The sequence below is a fragment of the Schistocerca gregaria genome, chromosome X (genome assembly GCF_023897955.1).
Source record: "Schistocerca gregaria isolate iqSchGreg1 chromosome X, iqSchGreg1.2, whole genome shotgun sequence".
Lineage (NCBI taxonomy): Eukaryota > Metazoa > Arthropoda > Insecta > Orthoptera > Acrididae > Schistocerca > Schistocerca gregaria.
This window is the reverse complement of record NC_064931.1, coordinates 847,286,172-847,309,455: the sequence shown is the minus strand read 5'-3', so window position 1 is coordinate 847,309,455 and position 23,284 is coordinate 847,286,172.

Below are 23,284 nucleotides of genomic sequence, written 5' to 3'. Positions count from 1 at the left end.
AAATCCGTTTTCGTTTTAAAAATATTCTGAGTGGGGTCTACTGGAGAAGAAAAGACGTAATACATTTCATTACAGCCCTACCGGGAATAATGGCATCATCGATTCACGTACAGTAAAAGATAAAAACGGTTCAGCTAAAGGAAACAAACGTAAGGAATGACATGCGGAAATTGCGTTGCCACGTATCTGGTAGAGTCATCCATAACACAGTAGCCTGAAGTTAAGACTTATCAAAAGGAAGAACCTAATTCATAAATCAATGTGCAAGCAATGTTTTTTGTCGCAGAAATGTTCCTCTCTTCCTTGTTTTGCAGCGATGTTAAGTCCAGAGAACAGTTGTTGTTGTTGAGAATTTATCTGTTTCCCGATGACGGAATAGGATTATCTCCTTTAGCTAATTGGATATATATTTAAACTACCAGATGTTTACCTAGTGCGTCTTACAATGTATGCATATATGAATGAATTTGTTCCGTCAAAATCTAAAAGTATGAATGCATTCAAACAGCTATCGGTTATCCACGTCCAGTAGCCATATTTTCAAACAATATTTTCTGTTTCTTTTGTTTAGATTCATGCAGACGTTTTATAAATAGAAAGAAAAAGCAAGGAATGAAGGTTAGAGCTTAACTTCCTGTCGACAGGGCGGTCGTTAGCGACGGACGTAAGCACATATAACGACAGGATAAGAAGAAAGTTGGCCGTGCTCTTTCCAAAGGACCATCGTGACATATGCCGTATGTAACGTATAAGCAACCTGAGTTAGCAGTAATCGAATCTAACCTGTTTATCACTGTGTACGTGTTGTATGAATATCAGTTTCATTGTCATTTAAGCCCTCAACAGATCGTTACATGACAAACTGAAAACTAATATTTGGATAAGCTACCTGTTTGAGTTTTTGATCAAGACTTTTAAAGTGATACAGAATCTGACTTGTGCAAACTATTTAAAACTTCAGAATCATCATGAATGAGTATTAACAATGACAATGACATATTTGTCAGTAATGGCTGAGTGCCAGATTAACTACTTATTTTAGTTTCAAAGTTACATTATCATTTAGTAACCACAGCATTTTATTTAGATATGGAGAATTATTATTATTATTTGGAGGACAAGGAGGCTTCTTCAACTTACAAGCAAAACATGGGATTATTGCAAACTCGGACTAACAGTCACGAGCCTAGCCCTGCTATTGCTTCTGCGATTTGCTTGCGAATTTTACATTGAATTCCATCTTCAAGCATAGTTAAGCCCTCTAAATCTCGATTCTGAAGTTTTAAATAGAGTTAATTAATGAAATCCCGTTCCAAAATTTATTTTGTAGTTAACAGGACCCAAGCAAACTCTTTCTCTTAAATTCATTTTTAGTAACAATCACCTTCATCCGCAGTATGCTGCTGCGCATTGCTGTAAACCACATGGAAAAAGGCAGTCATCTAAAGACGTGAGTGCAAAACTAAGTGCCAAAACACAGGCACTGACACGCCGCAACATGTCATGTACTCTAGTCCACAAATTTCCTTGCACAAGTAGGTTCTGTATCATTTGAAAATTCTTGTTGGTGATCTGACAAGTCGTCCTCCCGAATGCGAGTCTACTTATGAACCAACACTTTTGTGCCAGACGATAATAAACTCGGTATAACGGTGAGTTCTATGGTTTGCTCTTCGAGGAGACCGAGTGGACACTGCAACACAATGGTAGTCAGCCTTTTCCCTATCGTCTGCTAGTGGGTGTTCCAGCTCTCATAAAGGGCGGTACGGGTTTTAAAACATTTTCGTTAGGTTTCCATAAAACTTTGACATAAAGTGTTTATTAAGTATTTGTTATTATACCCTTTAACTACCTATAACTCTGCTTAATGTATTTTATAAAATAATGTTACTCCCGTACTCTATAAACCACAACTTCTGTGTAAGCGGTGGATGATTAGATGATACTAAGTAACTACTAACAGAAATACAAAAAGCGGGCGGTAGTTAAAAATGATAACATCCCCTGTATAACACTTAAAATATTAGTTCACTTTATTAAAACAGTGATGTGAGGAATTAAATAACGTCGTACCATCCATTTCCACAGGAATATCATGAGTATTAGCAGCAGGCCGGAGTGGCCGTGCGGTTCTAGGCACTGCATCTGGAACCGCGCGACCGCTACGGTCGCAGGATCGAATCCTGCCTCGGGCATGGATGTGTGTGATGTCCGTAGGTTAGTTAGTTTTAAGTAATTCTAATTTCTAAGGGACTGATGACCTCAGAAGTTAAGTCCCATAGTGCTCAGAGCCATTCGAACCATTTTGAATAGTATTAGCAAATACGTGACGACATTAACGTATCACTGAATACAGACAAGTTGCCAATCTTCCTCTCAGGGTACACTGAACAACAAGTTTCTCTTACAGTTCTGCCTAAGAGGCTGTTCCTGTGCTCGGCCTTAAGTACACTAGCAGATGTGGCCGCTTAGTACAACGTTCTGGCCATGGCTACGCCGGGTGTCGCTCATTCAATGCACCTTGCAGCAACTGACACTTCTTACGGTTACGTTGCGAGGTAGCAGCCTCGTTTTGGAATCTCGCTCTTTGGACGGCACCACAAAAACAAAACGTAGGTAATGTAAAGATGACTGCATCACAGTCCTTGGACTTGTAGGAGATAAGAAAAAAATACGTTGCGGGGAACTGTGACAGCAGACGTGGGAAGTCTGTCGAAAGGTTATGGGCGAAGGTAGAGGAAGCTGAAAGTATCGATAGTCGAAATTCTATTCCCCGCAAGTTTACAGAAAGCTGTTGCGAATACTTAACGGCTACTGGCAAGGTTTCGCAGTCTTGCGAATCGCTGGTCGTACAGATATACAGTAAACCTGTCCATTTCACTGACACCAATGCCATAAACCCTTAATTCGGATGTAACCATATTGTTTTCCCTACCCTTTCGGTACTGTACATTGTATTCATAGTGCTTTTAGGTCCTAACCGCTTATTCGCCTACTTTCCCACAAACATCGGTAGCCTACTACTAAGAACACTGGACTCGTGTTGGGGACAAGAGCGATTCGAGGAAAAACACTTGCCAATAGAGACTCAACAAGTCGAAATCCCAGAAAGAGCGGGAGAACATGGGCAGTTTGACGACTGTAGTCTACACACATACATACATTAACATATAGGAGGTGGAGTGGTTAAAACTGTTTTGGGAAATATATGGCGAGCTACACATCGGATTACCAAACAGTTTATTCACCTCGACGGAGCACATCCAGTGGCACTACACTTGATCCCCTCCCTCATCCAGGGGGTGGGAGGGGAATCAACTTCGGTATCTTTAGCAGGAACCTACAACTTTTATTGCGGATTAGGATACTCGGGGAAAAATTCTTAACTTTTGTATAGAACAATTTTATCATTGCGTTACAGATGGCGCTGTAATCGAGACAAATCCAAATGGGCTACAATACTTTGAAACATAATAGTATTTTAGAAAATTACCCAACAGATTACGATCCTCGTGGGTACAGGGACGGTATTATCACATTCTCTAATACGAAACCGATGTTTTATAGCAAACAAACGTGATTATCCAGACCAAACACGTTACGGTGTCCACATTATTGGTGTGATTACCTCCGCAGATGGGACCGAAGTGGAAAGCGGTAGGAAAAGGCCATTGGTTTGTTTATCCGTGCAGTAAGAACTACATTTAGGGTCACCAAGGAACAACGACGTGGACGTACTGGTGTTTGGTTCCATTTGGGTGCTTTTTTAATGTGAGTCCCCTTGCCTCTCACCATTGGAATGCTTATTTTAGGTGAGTCCCCTTGCCTCTCACCGTCGGGGTGCTTATTTTAGTAGAGTCCACTTGCCTCTCTCCATCGGGGCCCCTGTCTCAAGTGCGTCCCCTTGCCTCTCGCAAATTTTCATGTTTTACTGAGGCAAATGTTGGAAATGGAGTCCGTTCGCTGCATTACACATTGGAACTCCATTTACGGAAGAAAATCCTACGCCTCTGTGTGTCTTTGGGCCAATGTTTACACATTCAGTGATAATTCGCTGCAGGCGTTATTTGTATGTCAATATATCATTTCTCTTTTAGCGTTCCTCACAGGAAAGAATTTGGAGACGTCAAATCGGGTGAGTGCACAGGACACTTATGAGGACCTCCTCGTCCAATCAATCGACCGGGATAGTGTCGATTCTGAAATACACGAGCTCTACGTAAATAGTGCACTGGACAGCCCTCGTGTAGAAACCAAATATCCATTCTTCTTTGAGGTGGGACGTCTTCTAGTAGTATAGGCAAAATAGTTTCTAAAAAGCCTCCATATATTCGACCATTTAAATTACCGGCTATGAAGTATGGGCCAGCTATCTGGGTACCTAACACACCGTGCCAAACATTGACTCACCAGGGGCGTTAAGACTCGACTTGTCTTAACCTGTAGCGATTCTCATCTGCTCAATAAAGCATATTATGCCGGCTCACGTGTACACCATTCGTAAACGTTGTTTACCAAACAGAAGTATGTCTGAATGAAAATCTTCGTTGCTCTGAGATGTTGTACCCAGCTGCAAAAGTTCAAACGGCTTGGAAAATCGCCCCTTCTTATGGTTTGATGCGACGGAAGGTGATATGTATGATACTTGTGATCATGCAGTAGACGCAGAACACTTCGTGGCGACATTCCTGCACATCGTGTGATTTACGCTGAACTAATGCGAGAATATGCAGCAGTTAAGGCTAAAACATCCACCTCTCGTTTTCGTTCGTCGCATTCCGTGGTCGGATTCTTCGTGTCGGTTGAACACTTCCGGTTGCAGTAAACAGTTTGATAATGCTGCGTAATGTCGTTGTAGACGGAAAATTCCTCTCTGAGAACTGGTTTGCATACGTCGACGAGCTTCTCCTACATGTTTATTTGACGCGCAAAGTACGAAGCAATGATACCGGCGCTCTCTGCTGTCGGAGACGTCTTTGCACACGTCGGAAGAGACATTTGTGATTCGAATGTTTGCAGTAAATTGAACCGCGACCACTTCGCACAGCCGTTTCCTTGTCCGTCGTTCTCGGTACGGCCACTATGGCCTTCAACACGATTGGACTCCTTGCACCTAGAGGTGTTGCACCTACAGTGAGAGTCTGACCACGTACTCCGACGCGTGTTCACCGCCCGTACATCACAGATGGTTATTTGAATGTTACAAAATGTATCGCAGACAATGGTTAACACATCGAACATTCACCTATCACTTTTCAATGGTTTGTAACCCATTTTGATTTGTTGTCGATTACAGTACCATCCATCACGCAACAATGACGTTGTTCCATGCAAAAGTTTAATATTATTTTTTCCAGAGCGTACGAATCCGCAAAAAAATTGGCGGTTCCTATTTAAAATTTCACAGTTGAAGAGGCGAACAACTTTTATTACAACCTTCCTTTCATCCCTGTTTTAGTTTTCCAGATATTTCCACAAAGTGTTGTAACCGATGCACTCTGTGTACTCTGCAGGCCACTGTTCGGTGCATAGGAGAAAGTAACATGTAGCACTACAGTCATATACTTTCCTCTTCTACTCAGAAGAAATAAAAAGGGAAACGACTGTCTAAAAGCCTCCAGACTCGCCCTACTTTCTTGCATGTTACCTTCCTGACCCATGTGCGAAACCTACGTTGTTCATCTGTAGTCGGCCTCAAATGTCAGCTCACTAAATTTCAGCCGTAGTACCTCACGAAAAGACAATCGTCTTCCCTCCAAGGATTCTCATCTGAGTTCACGAAGCATGACGGTAATACTTCCCTGCCGATTGAACCTACCGGTAACAGTTCTAGCAGCAAGCCTCTGAACTGCTTCGATGTCTTCCTTTAATCCCACCTTCTGAAGATCCCTACTACCAGCCCGACCTGCTCTTTCATTTCAAATCGCTTCGAAACGTTACGCCTAGACATTTAATCGATGTGACTGGGGCAAACAAAACCCAGCTAATGCTTTACCGAACGTTACAGGATTGTTTTTCCCACACACTCTACAAGCGAACAAGAAATTTTGTCTGTCATCTTGTATACTATTACAGCCGCTCCAAGACGAAAGATTCCCGTGCACAACAGCGTCAGCAGAAAATAGTAATAAACTGCTGCTCATCCCGTCCGGAGATCAGTTATGTATGTATATAACAAGAGCGATCCTTTCTCCCTTTCCTGGGGCTCTACTGATGATACCCTTGTCTCTGATGAACACTCACCGTCGAGGGCAACGTACTGGGTTCCATTTCCAAAAAGTCTGCAAGCCACCCACATACCTGGCAACCTAAACCGTATAGTATGACTTTCGTCAACAGTCTGCAGTGGGGCTCCGTTCAAACGCTTTCCGGAAATCTAGGAATATGGTAGTTGCCTGTTGCCCTCCATCACAGGTATGTATAAAATCATGTTTGAAAAAGGCAAGTTGAGTTTCGCACGAGTGATGCTTTCTAAATCCATGCTGGTTAGCGAACAGAAGCTTTTCTGTCTCAAGGACATTTTGTTGTAGTCGAACTCAGAACGTGCTCAAGATTTCTGCAGCAAACCAACGTTAAGGATGTTGGCCTTTTTGTACGGCCCGTTCTTTTACGTATGTACAGGAATAACCTGCGCCCTTTTTTCTGTCGTTTTGGACTTGGTGACAGGCGAGAGATTCGCGATTAATGCAAGTAAAACTCAACTCGGATTCGATCTGGATATGGTGACATATTTGTTTTCAGTTCTTTCAGTTGCTTTTCTATGCCACGGATGACTGTACAGTAGTCAAAAGACGATATGTTTGTACGATCCTCTTGCGTGAATGATTCCTTAAACGTGAAATTTAAAACTGCAGATTTCTTCCTGATGCCTTCTATTGGCGTCCCAGACTAGCCTAGGAGTGCCTGGACACAATCCTTCGATCCGATTGCTGATTTCACGTATGACCGGAAATGTCTCAAGTTGTCTGCAGAATCCTTCATTATGATATGACTGTGGAACTTGTTGTATGCCTCACACATTGGAAAAACAAATTTCTACTGACTTTTGCCTGTCGACATTTGCGTGATCCTTTTTGAAACGAGAATGAAACAATCCCTGTCTCCTCAGCATTTTTCGAATCTGATTATTAAACAAAGACGTATATTTTCCACTCTTAATCCACTTACTTAGCAGATTCGTCCGCAGTGAGCGATTTAGGATGAGTTTAAACTTCGCCCATAATTCGTCTACGTATTTCATACTGTAGCTAAATGATGTCAATTACTGGCTAAGAAGGATTACCACAACCGTTTTACTGTTTCAGTAATCATCGTTGCTATGATGACATTATGATCACTCATCCCTGTCACTATACAGATACTGTCGATAAGGTCAGGCCTCATCGTAGCTACAAGATCTAAAATATTTTTCAAAATCTGCATGATTGTCTAACTAGCTGTGCGATGTAGGTTTTCGAAGAACGTGTTTCGTCATACTTCAAAAGACCGTTTGTCCGTACCATCTGGAGCTAATCCATAGGTCCGCTATTCATGTCCAGATAATTTCACAGTCAGACTCAATTTCAGCCTTGAAAGACAAAATATTTTTGTCAACAACAATGATCTCTCCCTCCCCCTTGGCATCTAATCAGTCTTACCGATATACCTATATATCTCTGTGGTTTTTACTTCATTTTTCAGATAGATCCCTGGTCCGAGTATAAATTGGACTCAAAAGCTTTCCTGGATATAAGTAAATTCACGGTCTTCTTTGCGAATACGTTGACAGTTTACTGCTAAAAGTTTGACAGTCGAAGCGTCTCTATATTGTACGTGATCTGAGTTCGCTCTCTGCGGGCCACGTGCATTCCACAACTACTCTACTACCGGAGTAGATGCTTCCTTTGTGCAATGCACCTGTAAACTGTCGAGTCCTTCAGCTCTCCGCCCCATGGCTATTGAAGAAACAATGAAGCCTCTGGTTGATACCCTTCAATCGGCTCCAAATCTAAGAAGCCTGACTGACTCTGGGTGCGATGGTGCAAGTTTTGAGTTCTGCTTGCACCCTACATGCAACGTCAGCAGTCTTCACCACTTTCTGACAGGCGTCAGTGGCACCGACATGAGCAACAACTTGCGGACTACTGCATCCTGCACCCTCAATAGCCGCAGGCAGGGCCTCCTGTCCTCTGGCAGACACCCTGAATGCACACTTGATTTCTTCCTGGTCCTAGAGGCTATATTCCTAGGGGGCGCCTCACGGGATTAGCCGAGTGGTCTAGGCCGCTACAGTCATGGACTGTGCGGCTGGTCCCGGCGGAGGTTCGAGTCCTCCATCGGGCATGGATGTGTGTGTTTGTCCTTACGATAATTTAGTTTAAATAGTGTGTAAGCTTTCACACTCACATTGTGTGTTTGTCCTTACGATAATTTAGTTTAAATAGTGTGTAAGATTTCACACTCACATTTCCTAGGGAGCTTGTTAATGGTCCTAGCTTTGGAGCTCCCAGCAAGAAGTAAACCACTCTCCCTGTGTGCCTGCTCGGGCTGTGCTGGAGGAACATACACCAGTCCACCCACAGAATGAATGGGCGAGGCCAGACTGCCCGTCTCCACGTTGAGTATCGGCCTCGAGCGATGCGACTCGTAACAACCCGCCACTCATCCTACAGTGAGTATGGGTATGCTGGAAGGTGCCACGACAGTAAACTGAAACAAGCAACACCACAGGTGCCCGTATAGAGCGCCAGATGCTCCGTCACTGCTACAGCTGATCGCGAGCTGTTGCCAGCTCCTCCTGCATCGAAACTCAGCGCTCGCACACCTCGTCCATCCTAATGCTTCTAATTTAAAAATTAAAATATGAAAACAAACAGAGGAAGGTAAATACGTGACTCGCTAGTCTCCTGGTAGTTCACCAACGGAGGCTGGCAGCTGATTGAGCTGTGGTCAGCGGTCACTGGCCGTCCATACCAAACACACAAATGACCACTACGCTACAGATTGCATGACTGTACACGTTACAATTACTAGAACGCGATGCTACACCGCTCCAATACAAAAATACGTAATGAGTATAAGAAAACTTTGCAAACACTTATAAACAAACAAACAAGTTCAGAATTAAACTATGAATAAAAACAGGTAAGCTAAATATTCGAATTGTTAGTTTCCTGTTGCTTCATCTACGAAGGCAGGTGGCCGACTATCACACACTTACTGTTTTAGAGAATACGACGATATACCAGGTCAGCGACGGCGGATGAGGATTTGAACGTCTCTCCATCAGGGTATAAATCCAGTCTCCTTAGCACAGAGCCATTTCTTTCGGTGTGGAATTCATGCTCCCGCTCTATCATTCTGTATTTTTTGGCATTAACTCCTATAAATCACTTGAGAACGTGTATCGGGAATGTTGCTAGAACTGGCCGCTGTCGATCGCCTTCTCCAAAATTTCATCCATTCTCATTCATGCTGAACTCCTGCTTTATCTATTGTAATGTATATCTCATGAAGGTTACACATGCCTGAGTAATCAGCTATGAGATGAAATTGTCGTAGTAACTTACCGATTTGGAGACGCCTATGAAATTGTTTTGCCGCCGGTGTGAGAACAGGATTCCCTGTCCCACACATACTAATATACTTCTGCTATTATCTTCTATTTCTTCACGGCTTTTAATTATGAGCGTTTATATTCACTGAATTTGTTACTTTTCATTGTGTGGCCAGATAGTCGCTTTACATTACTACCGGTTCTGCAAGGAAGTTCTTACTCTTTGTATTATACGTTGAGGGAAAAAAATCGCAACTGCAAAAAATAATTAATCTAGCGAAATGATATTTCGGGAATACGTTCTATAGGTAACATGTTTAAGTGATTATTGCAAAACCACAGGTTAAGTAAACGCGAGATAAGCAAATGTGAAATGCTGGTATATAAATAACCGGTTTAACCACCAGAATGTTGAATCCAAGCATGCCAATGTCCATGCATTGTGTTGTACAGGTGACGGATGTCAATTTGTTGGATGGAGCTCCATGCTTGTTGCACTTGGTCGGTCAACAAAGTGACGGTTAATGCTGTTTGCGGATGACGCTGGAGTGCCCCATATGTGCACGATTGGAGACAGATCTGGTGATCGAGTGGGCCAAGGCAGTCAGGGTGCGTGTGATGACCATGACAGTGCTCCTGTTGTCACACGAAATCGTACACCAGGCCATAACTCATTTGTAGGTCATGTGTGTCTAGCACGAAGACAGGTTGGTTTCAGGCCCTCACTGACCTCTTTCTAACCAACACACGGCCATCACTGGCACCGAGTAAGAACCAGCTTTCATCAGAAAAAAACAGACCTCCATCCTGTCCTCCTGAGAGCTCTCGATTGACACCACTGAAGTCGCAAATGGTGGTGGTTTGCGATTAGTGGGATACACGCTACAGGGCGTCTGGCTCGGAACTGTCCTTTAAGTAACCGATTTGTAACAGTTCGTTGTATCACTGTGCAGCCAACTGCTGCTCAGATGATGCTGCAGATGCAGTACCATGCTTCAGAGCCATACGCCGAACACGATAGTCTTCCCTCTCGGTAGTGCCATGTGGTCGTCCGGAGCCAGGTCATATTGTGACCGTAGTTTTTCGTGATAGCCGCTGCCAACAGTCATGTATATTGGATAGATTCCTGCTGCGTCTTTCTGCAAATATCACAGAACGAAAATCCATGTTTTCATAGCCCTGTTTCACGACGTCCTTCAGACTCAGTGAGGCGTTGATAATGGTGTCTTTGTCGCCTTAAAGTCATTCTTGACTAACATCAATTCACCATGTCGAGTCTCGAATGTAACTAATGTTACAGCGTATATTTAAAGGAAACCAGATTTCCATCCTCATGGTAGTGTTGCTAGCGCTACTCTTTTGCCACTGGCGCGAAATTTGAATAGACATCATGTTTCAGATGTAGAAACGCGATTACCAACTTTCGTTTACGGCACACAACTCCTTCTTGCTTTGAGTTTTTTTTTTTTTCATTAGTGTATGAGTAGTTCTCACGGGGGGACATATTTTACTGACATTACATGTGTGTCAGAAGCTGCATTCAAAGCATCACCAAATTAAACAGTTTACGGTGGCCAGTCTTGTTATAAGAGTACAAGTAAGGGGACTTTGTTTGAAGGGAAGCTTCTGTGAAGACTTGGAATGTGCCGTGTCGAGTCGAATATGCAGCACGATGGCAGCTCAGGTAAACGTCAAAAATAAAACATGGGAGACTACCGAAATACCTGCAGGCGATGCCAGACCCCGGTTGTGGATCTCGCCACAAAAAATTGCGTCTTGTTGTGCCCAGGTGGGGAAACGCTGGCGTAACCACACCTCGTACATCTTGGGCACACCATCGCAATCGATGACCCAGTTACGGTTTAGCAGAAGAACACTCAGCTCAGTCCACAGTCACCGATCATGACAACAGAATCTGCTTAGAAATGTTGCCAGTGTATTAAATGTCTTACCCAGAACTTTAACGTGAGTCTTCCAGAGAAGAGTCTTGTAAAGTTGTCTAAACGGAGTGATACTTTAATATTCAGAGACGATTGTAAATACTCAGCATACTGCTGTAATGATGATGAAGTCCCATACTTCTCGACAAAACGTAGGGGACAATGCGGGAGACCCACACCGCTGTACTAGGCAAGTTCCTAATGGAGGTAGTTTCCCATTGCCTTCCACCGACCGTAATGGGGATTAATGATGATGATGAAGACGACACAACAACACCCAGTCATCTCGAAGCAGGTGAAAATCACTCACCCCGCTGGGAAACGAAACCGGGACCCGGCGCTCGGGTAGCGAGAATGCTACCGCGGAACCACGAGCTGTGGACTAGAATATCCCTGTGAAAATGGATTGTATCAAGTTAAGCAAAAATTCATTTCTGTATTGTAATAAAGCGAACTAGTGTTTTAAGTGATATAGTTCCACTCAGTCTCCTCCCGGAGCAAACCGAATAATCCAGCGTTGTACCAGAGAGTGTATTTTGGCCAAGCGCAATAGGTTGTACCCTCCTGGTTTCTATTGGAATCTCAAAGAACGACACATACCTGTGAGGTTTATCGGATTGCATATTCATCTAACTCAGGTCGTAATTGTTTTAGACTGTATACTGCAAGATAATTACTCTCTGAGCTTCAATAATTTGCGAAGGAATATGATGTGTTTTGTTACAGTAACATTCCTATGACCAAATGCAGATAACTGTTATATTTTTCGGTTACCATTAGCTAATGCAGATGAAAAATCTTGTTGTGATGACTGACTTCTAACTGGCAAACTACGGTATGCAGTACGCAATTTATGCGACCTGAATCATAAACCTCTCAATAGAATCCCGCTTTCTTTCACAATTCGAGTGGGTATGATGATTATTCCCTCTGTTGAGCCGCTGGCTGATTTAGGGATGTGCAATTATCAGTCCTAACTGACAGCACAGAAGGATGTATTTGGTTTCCTAAGAGAGTCACCAAGAATATGGCACTGTGCTTCTTGAACTCGCTAAGATTCATGACGGCACCGCTTCAGGAACTTGCTGGAGCTGTGCAACAGTAGAATATATATCTCACTCAAGCAGCACATCCCTATGATGCTATTAAGTTCCAGCTAGTAAAGATGAGAGGGCCCTTCCAATACAAATATCTAGATTCGATGGAGAAGCTGAACGAAACAACAATGCCTGACGTAAACACCTTCTCCTGTCAAATTACTGACAGTTCTGTAATGGATGCCGAATAAGAGGATGCTGAGTGTTTGTCAGGAGTTTAATGTCGTTATTTTAACGAAGTATGCAAATCTGTAAATGGACACAGATGTACCTTTACTTGCAGACTTTTCAAGCAGTTCCGTAGTTTATGCGAGGAAACATACACACTGGTCCTGCATTCTGCTACACTATGCCGGGGTTTTCATCGTACATCATAGCTAAAAACATATGTATCGAAATCAAACTCATAACCAATGTCAGCATAGTGCTGTTTTCTGACATCAGCATTAGCGGAGGACTTGTCAATTCGTCCTTAGACACACGATGGTAAATAACTCATGATTCGTGAAAATTTCAATTAAACATATGGCGATTCCTATTGCATCATGGGCTTGGATGTGAACAATTTATAGGGACATGCCATGTAACAACTTACCTATTGGTCGGTTTTGATTGCTGTCTAGTGTTCACATCATCGTATTAGGTAATGTTTTAACTACGTAAGCTGATTATCGTATAGGACATATTTTGAAGGCATATTTCACCGAACCTATTGGTTTGTATGGCGTACACAGCGATTTGCGACTACGTTAAGATCAACGAGTTCCATCAAACCTTACCCACCCCAACCTGCTGACACCATGAAAGGGAAAACAGTGTACATAATGTTGTTGTTATTGTGGTCATCAGTACTGAGACTGGTTTGATGCAGCTCTCCATTCTACTCTATCCTGCGCAAGCTTCTTCACCTCCCAGTACTTACTGCAATCTACGTCCTTCTGAATCTGCTTAGTGTATTCATTTCTTGGTCTCCTTCTATGATTTTTACCTTCCACACTGCCCTCCAATGCTAAATTTGTGACCCCGGCTGCAACTGATTGGCGTCAGCCATCGTATTCAAGCGACACCACTGTTCGTCTGGAAAAGGAGCTCGTAATTTAATTCATAATTCAATTCTACGAATAGTCATGTAGAATGTTAGAAACTATTATGAAATTTATTTATGCAGATCGCAGGAGGGGCTTTGTGGCGGAAGACAATTGTTCGTCATGCCAAACTTTGAATGGGCCATGATATTTAACAAAGTATGGAGATGGCGAAGGTTTCTTTAGAGTCGACGAAACCTGTTTGTCTAGGTATGTAAGCATTGGAACTATTTAAAGTGCACATGAACCAGTTTCATTACAAGTTTCCAAAAACTATTTTTTACACCCAAAGTTGCAGTACATGGACACAAACAGTTTCATTTATTGAGTGATGTCTTACAGTTCACATGAAGTAATCAGCTGTCATCTAAATACATTAATCATATTTTTAAATGCAGCTGATAATCTTTGTAACATAAAGTCAGCAAATAATAAAGTTACCGGCTTGATGAAAGGCGAGGGGAGTTGGTTCCAGATTTTGTATATAGACAGGCACCTCCGGAGGAAGTTAGGGTACAACTCTCAAGACTGAAAATTACTTGAACGGCCTGTGTAGTGTTAGTGGTGCAGATGATACTTCTGCATACGGTAAGTAAAAATTTTCATTCAAGAGGACACATGGATCATAGTGCGCCATAGTAGGAAATCGTTCTTTCATGTCATGATAACAAGGAGATCATTGGAGAGGGTGGAACCAGAGTACTACCGTAGTCACGCTATTCACATGTATGAGAGGGACAGAGAGAGGGAGAGAGACAGACAGAGTGAAAGTGAGTTGTACGTATACTGTAAGGTGCATGTGTGCGTGAGGTATAGTATGTCCATTTATCACAGTGTGTATGTGTACGTATATAGAGTGTAAACGATAACTGTTTACAATATACAGCAATGGTACAGAGGAAGTCAAGGCGAACAATTTGATATGGGACACTTGTCTCATTCGAGACTATTGATATTTTCTTGTCTTTTCGCACAAGGTATTAGTCCTATAGAAAAAATTAATGCGGCCTTGTTTTCAGGACATGTTGTACTTTAATATTGCATCGGTGTATGTATTCTTTAGAGGCATCGATTATCCAGTTATTCAAGAAAAACTTACAAAAGGGACCTTCAAACACAGCTCCACCAGCTAGCTTCAAACAGAATTTTTAGTCTGTTGTACATGGCACTTCTTCCTACTGTAGTAAAAAATTTATACTAATGTATGACTCATTTCTCGTATTTGACGTTTTCTGCTTCTCATTGACTGGAAAGTCATGCCACTGGCTTACTTCTGCACTTACAAATTGTAGAATTGAGGTCTTTTCAAATTTTAACATTATAAAATTAACAATTACCTGGTTTCGTTTTCCCTTATTACAGCAAAACTCCTTGTGCCACACATACTTGGAGGTAATATCCAACCTGAAAATATACTACTCATAATAGCTATAAATGATAGTCCGTAACTTAAGACACTCAGTACATTGTCCGCTTTCAGCAACAGAAATATCTGCAGTTATACTCCTAACACCCCATGTGAATATATTAGTAATTTTAACTTTCGTCTAGTCTTTTGTAAACATTATTGAAAAACTAATTACGTTTACTGCTCGATCAGAACTTAACCTTTACAAATAGTAAAGTTTTGCTGTAAGAAGGGAAGACCACACGAGTTAATTCTTAATTTTATAATGTTAAAATTCGAAAAGACCTCAATTCAACAATTCGTAAGTTCACAGCTAAGCCAGTGGCATGATTTTCCAGTCAATGAAGATCAAGAAAGGTCAAATATGAGAAATACGTCATGCGGTAGTATAAATTTTTTACTGCGGTAGGAAGGAGTGCCATGTACAACACGCTAAGTATCCTGACGGAAACCAGCGGGTGGCGCTGCGTTTTAAGGTCACTTGCGTAAGTATTTCTAGAATAACTCGATAATCGAGGTCTCTAGAGAAAACATATCCCAATGAAATATTAAACTACATTTCCTAAAATTAAAGCCCTATTCGTTTTTTATATAGGCCTAATAATCTATGCGAAAAGACAAGAAAATGTCGATAGTCCCGCATGAGACAAGTGTCCTATATCAAACTGTTCGCCTCGACTTACTCTGTACCATTATGATATATTGTAAACAGTTATCGTTTACATCCTGTATATATACATACACATACTGGGATAAATGGGACGCACTATTCGTCACACACATGCACCTTACACTTCATATAGGACTCATTTTCTCTCTATCTCTCTCTTTCTCTCTTAATGTTTTTTCCCCTGGCCACAATATCTGTACCTATAACCCTAACACATGGTCCGTGTGTGTGTGTGCCAGCATACTGTGTATGCTATTTAGTGTCTTTTTCTTCCTTCTGCTGGGCATAGAATTCACGACTGTTTTTTTTTTCTCGTCATATCGCAGATTCAAATTGCAAACCTATAATACAACAACCTAAATTTGTAAAATAGTAATGCTTCAGTGTACAAATTGACTAATCAGTATAATGTGGTTGAATTGTTAAACTGTGTTAAGCGTATGTTCAAATTTCAGCTCGTGCTACAACAGCTTCCACAAACTGTAGAACAATTATTTGTTCAAATGGCTCTGAGCACTATGGGACTTCACATCTGCGGTCATCAGTCCCCTAGAACTTATAACTACTTAAACCTAACTAATCTAAGTACATCACACACATCCATGCCCGAGGCAGGATTCGAACTTGCGACCGTAGCAGTCGCGCGGTTACGGACTGAAGCGCCTAGAACCGCTGGGCCACTACGGCCGACACATCTACATCTACATCTACATGACTACTCTGCAATTCACATTTAAGTGCTTGGCATAGGGTTCATGGAACCACAAACATACTATCTCTCTACTATTCCACTCCTGAACAGCGAGCGGGAAAAACGAACACCTAAACCTTTCTGTTCGAGCTCTGATTTCTCTTATTTTATTTTGATGATCATTCCTACCTATGTAGGTTGGGCTCAACGAAATATTTTCGCATTCGGAAGAGAAAGTTGGTGACTGAAATTTCGTAAAAAAGTCTCGCCGCGACGAAAAACGTCTATGCTGTAATGACTTCCATCCCAACTCGTGTATCATATCTGCCACACTCTCTCCCCTATAACGTGATAGTACAAAACGAGCTGCCCTTTTTTGCAACCTTTCGATGTCCTCCGTCAATCCCACCTGGTAAGGATCCCACACCGCGCAGCAATATTCTAACAGAGGACGAACGAGTGTAGTGTAAGCTGTCTCTTTAGTGGACTTGTTGCATCTTCTAAGTGTCCTGCCAATGAAACGCAACCTTTGGCTCGCCTTCCCGACAATATTATCTACGTGGTACTTCCAACTGAAGTTGTTCGTAATTTTAACACCCAGGTACTTAGTTGAATTGACAGCCTTGAGAATTGTACTATTTATCGAGTAATCGAATTCCAACGGATTTCTTTTGGAACTCATGTGGATCATCCCACACTTTTCGTTATTTAGCGTCAACTGCCACCTGTCACACCATACAGCAATCTTTTCTAAATCGCTTTGCAACACCAGTGATTATAATGTTTACACTGAAAAACTGTGTGCATTGTTCCACCGGTGATTATAATGTTTACACTGAAAAACTGTGTGAATTGTTCCAGTTCGTGAGACAAATATGTTATTATATATTATCATTTTCACTACACTGTACAACTGTAAGAAATGTTCCAACTTGTCAGACGGATGTTTTTTAAATATTATTCGCAGCTTTCAATACCTCTTTTCCTTGAAATTTTATTACTATCCTAAATGCAATGTGACTTAGCTTTCCAGGGTGAAATCCGGTTTGTAAATATTATTCAGATGGTTTGCCAAGTTTAAAACCTATTTTCAAACCACAGTTGAACTTTGAATTAAATCTCTTTTGTTAAACATTAGTCGCTCAGTTTCTTTTTACATCAACCCTGGCAAATTACTGTTTATAGTGTCCACACTTATTAAAGAGTATGGGAGTCGTACTAGCAGGATTTGCACTGTACAACACTCTAATAGAGATTGCTAGACCGTACAAAACACATTCCTGCATTTTATGTATATTTTACGCAAGAACAGCTGCATTTACACTTCATTAACAGTAGTGTGATATCGTTGCTGGATAGAATTTAACGTACACACATTTACATTTCACACATGATCTCTGCAATAAGAGACATTTAAACTTCATTAACAGCAGTTTGATATTGTTGCTGAGCACAATTTTACTGCAAGTAACGGGCAGGCACTTTAGCATAGCCAGCACCTTTTCTACATGAAGAAATGCATTTACAGTCGTTAACAGTGGACTGGTAGCGGTCCTAGGTAGAATGTAACCTCAGATACATCTGCCCTTTAATGGTGTAACTGACTGACATGTAAAAGATAGAGCCTTATATTAGCTAGAAAGGTATGTCAGTGCCCTTCTACCAGTGTTTGTGTAACATTACAATATACTCTCTTGGTCATATTAATTTTTGCTCTGAATCTAACAGCTGAGTTGATGACAAAAACAACCCAAAAATATCGGCGGACACTGAGAAAATTAGAACATTAAACCGTAATTTACAATGCACTCTTGGCTTATATGACACTATATAAGCACAGACCTACCTCCCGGAGCTGTGTCCTTATGGCCGGACACCCTTCGCCAACCTGTCAAACTCACCTAACCTTTCATAGAGTCCATATCACAGAACGCTGCTCTCCAAAATGTGAATTCTGTCTGGTTAAGTTATCAACTCAGCCACACTGAGGTGAATTGTAGTACTACTACCGATAACGAGAAACTAATTCTTGTAGACGTTATCTATGTTCAGGAAGCCCAGTATCCTCAAAATAAGTGGCTGTACATTCGTAAAGACATCTGAATAAAATCGAAGGTGGCACTTAGCAGAATTCTCAGGCCTCTCCGAAACATGAGCATGCCGATAACTGTGGCACAAAGGAAACACACTAAACTTCACTCCCGTATGAATCTATGTTTTATAAATACCACAACACAGCTGATCTAAGTTGGGGAGATGCAGTTAATGCTATTGCCCATGAGGGACTTACCAGAATTCGCCAGTGTAGTGTAGTTTGAAAAGCCGGAAGTCATGAATTCGATACTCTCTAAGACAATATATTCCACAAACTTCAAGTTGTGACGAAAGGACATCAGTAACAACAATACCAAAACAGTTGAGTAGTTAACTGCTGGCCAGTATGCCATGTCCAAACTACCTTCACACTCCGGGGCGATACTTAGCTCAGCATCTAAGCTTTGCTCATTAACTACGTGCGCTTAGGCCTTAGCGGTTTGTCCGCAGCTCGTGGTCGTGCGGTAGCGTTCTGACTTCCCGCGCTCGGTTTCCCGGGGTCGATTCCCGGCGGGGTCAGGGATTCTCTCTGCCTCGTGTTGACTGGGCGTTGTGTGATGTCCTTAGGTTAGATAGGTTTAAGTAGTTCTAAGTTCTAAGGAACTTGTAACATTACAGGAGATATTGGGACATATTGAAGTATTCGATACTGTAGACTTTTAGGGGATGTCGATACAGATATGCAAAACGTAAAGGGAAACTTTGGTGATGTTTATATATTGTACTGTGTCAATATTAGGACAGTTTGCACAGAAAGAACAAGAATAGAATTAATGTAAATATATATTAGTGTTAGTAACCTATTTTCATTCAATTTTGTAATTATATTTCATTTTGTAATAGAAAGACTCACTGTTTGCTGTAGCTCTGATTAATTGTATAAATTATCAGTTTTGAGCTAAATTATTTCGTATAATATGGACAAGATACTTTTAAAAACTCACCAGCTAAAGAGAAAGTCTGTAAATGAACGTTTAATGCACACTTATGGAACTTTCTATGGAGAAATTCTATATTATGATCGCAAAAATACGAAAACTTGTGAAAACTGTTTCATAACCTAATTTCGAAAGACGATTTGTATCAAGAAATATTGCTAAAAAGATTTATTTACGTTTTGAAACACGATTATATCATTTTACATATAAATACACTCCTGGAAATGGAAAAAAGAACACATTGACACCGGTGTGTCAGACCCACCATACTTGCTCCGGACACTGCGAGAGGGCTGTACAAGCAATGATCACACGCACGGCACAGCGGACACACGAGGAACCGCGGTGTTGGCCGTCGAATGGCGCTAGCTGCGCAGCATTTGTGCGCCGCCGCCGTCAGTGTCAGCCAGTTTGCCGTGGCATACGGAGATCCATCGCAGACTTTAACAGTGGTAGCATGCAGCGTGGACGTGAACCGTATGTGCAGCTGACGGACTTTGAGCGAGGGCGTATAGTGGGCATGCGGGAGGCCGGGTGGACGTACCGCCGAATTGCTCAACACGTGGGGCGTGAGGTCTCCACAGTACATCGATGTTGTCGCCAGTGGTCGGCGGAAGGTGCACGTGCCCGTCGACCTGGGACCGGACCGCAGCGACGCACGGATGCACGCCAAGACCGTAGGATCCTACGCAGTGCCGTAGGGGACCGCACCGCCACTTCCCAGCAAATTAGGGACACTGTTGCTCCTGGGGTATCAGCGAGGACCATTCGCAACCGTCTCCATGAAACTGGGCTACGGTCCCGCACACCGTTAGGCCGTCTTCCGCTCACGCCCCAACATCGTGCAGCCCGCCTCCAGTGGTGTCGCGACAGGCGTTAATGGAGGGACGAATGGAGACGTGTCGTCTTCAGCGATGAGAGTCGCTTCTGCCTTGGTGCCAATGATGGTCGTATGCGTGTTTGGCGCCGTGCAGGTGAGCGCCACAATCAGGACTGCATACGACCGAGGCACACAGGGCCAACACCCGGCATCATAGTGTGGGGAGCGATCTCCAACACTGGCCGTACACATCTGGTGATCGTCGAGGGGACACTGAATAGTGCACGGTACATCCAAACCGTCATCGAACCCATCGTTCTACCATTCCTAGACCGGCAAGGGAACTTGCTGTTCCAACAGGACAATGCATGTCCACATGTATCCTGTGCCACCCAACGTGCTCTAGAAGGTGTAAGTCTACTACCCTGGCCAGCAAGATCTCCGGATCTGTCCCCCATTGAGCATGTTTGGGACTGGATGAAGCGTCGTCTCACGCGGTCTACACGTCCAGCACGAACGCTGGTCCAACTGAGGCGCCAGGTGGAAATGGCATGGCAAGCCGTTCCACAGGACTACATCCAGCATCTCTACGATCATCTCCATGGGAGAATAGCAGCCTGCATTGCTGCGAAAGGTGGATATACACTGTACTAGTGCCGACATTGTGCATGCTCTGTTGCCTGTGTCTATGTGCCTGTGGTTCTGTCAGTGTGATCATGTGATGTATCTGACCCAAGGAATGTGTGAATAAAGTTTCCCCTTCCTGGGACAATGAATTCACGGTGTTCTTATTTCAATTTCCAGGAGTGTATATTCAGGAACCATAGAAATATTAATCTGCATAACATGCATAATTGGGCAACTGAAAATGCATGTTGGCTGCGGCAAGTTGCAAACGAAAAACAGTGGTTGGTGAATGTATATGTAGCATTCTGGAGAATAGAGTTATAGGCCTATGTTTCATTGAAGGAAATCTGAATGATAGGAAGAACACTACTTTCTTGCAATAAACATTAGGTCTCTTATTGGAAGAAATACCTTTAGGAACAAAGAACAGAATGTTGTATCAACACGATGGGTGTCCGGCACATTTTTCGTTGATGACTAGAAATAAGTTCCAGAGACAATTCCCAAGCCGATGGACTGGACACAGAGAAGATGTGTCATGGCCAGCTTGTTCTCCAGACTTGATCACTCTCAATTTTTTCTTGTGGGTATTCGTAAAAAAAAAACCCTGTTTATAAGGGCATTCCAACTACGCCTGAAGATGTGCGAAAGAGAATTGTCAGAGCATGTGCTTCGATAAGTGTCGATGTGATAAGGAATACCACTCAATTCGTGATCAGAAGATTGCAGCACTGCATTGATACCAATGGTCATCACTTCGAACACCATACCAATGGTCATCACTTCAAACACCTTATGTAAATAGACGTTCATTCCACCTTTGTGACCTTCGTTGGCCTTCAAAGACCTTACTGTTACACATCATTGGAATCGTCTCGATAGTCGCTATCAGAAAATTAATACCAAGTTATAACATCTCATTTAAAATAACAACGTTGATTTACAAATCCTTGAAGCGACTCCACCTAGCAACAAAACACCAACGTCAAATTAAGGCCCCTATTGTTCTATGCAACTTTTGTCCCACAAACGTTTCAGCTTCTAACATACTTTTAGAGTTATTCTTTGTGGCAATAGTTAGCGACTCACTCTGTATATTAACATATCCTGCCTTATTTTAAAATGTTGTTTCGCTGGCGTTCATAGAAGAACACTGTCGTTGAGCCTCTATCGTATCGAGTGGCGGATACATATGGGGGTCACGCAGTGTGCGCACTGCCCCCCCCCCCCCCCCCCCTTAAGAGGACGATCGCATTGCCCCCCGCCCCGGCCCCGGCAGTCATCCCGCACGCTATTCGTTCACTTCTTTCATCAGTCGACTCCACTGAATCGACTCCACTTTCCTATGTAGCATACGCGTCCGCGTCATAGTATTTTATACGTTTCTGTCTGGCACATAGATAGCTAGCACATACCTACGAGAAGAGTCGCAGCCATTCCAGTGGTCTCGATACGTTATTGTTGTCTGGTAATTGTTAGAGAATAGTCGCAAGTAGTCTACTGTTTTCTTCTACAGAGAACCTTCAATACGCTGCGTTATAAATACGAACTATTCGCCTAATAGGAAGCTAGTTTACATTCAGAAGCAGAAATATTAAGACTGAGAGTTCAATAAGTAAAAAGTCCTAGTTATAGCAAGTGCCTGTGTGGAGATTAGTCAAGAGTGAGAGTGGTCAGTTGATTGTGAAGTATTCATAATAGTAATTCATAGTAATTTCTGTGTACAAATTTTGTTACGAGACTCGTAACAATATTTTTACTAATGATATAAAAAAAGTTTCCCATACCTAACTCGTAATTCGAGTGACATTATGAGTATAACATATCCAGTCAGCAAAAACTTACAATATCCTGGCTTGAACTACGGTTCTTTGACGAAGAACCACAGTTGTAGCTTTTTTATATTGTAAGATGACACTGTCTTGGTCAAATGGTTCAAATGGCTCTGAGCACTATGGGACTCAACTGCTGAGGTCATAAGTCCCCTAGAACTTAGAACTACTTAAACCTAACTAACATAAGGACAACACACACATCCATGTCCGAGGCAGGATTCGAATCTGCGACCGTAGCGGTCGCGCGGTTCCAGACTGTGGCGTCAGAAACGCTCGGCCACCAGTGGCCGGCGACATTGTCTTGTACATGTGTATAATTAGTTTAAATAAAACTTCCTTAAACTTTGCATATGATTTGATTATTTTTTATTACTGTAAAAGCTCAAGATATCCTTAGCGCCCCGTCCTTGAGGTTTTCCTGGATCCGGCACTGATCGTATCATTACATGTATATCTCCTTGCAAACACAAACGTTGCTCTACTATGGAACACAAGACGTCTCAGCCCAAATTATATAGTTATCTCTTCACTTGCTCTATCTATT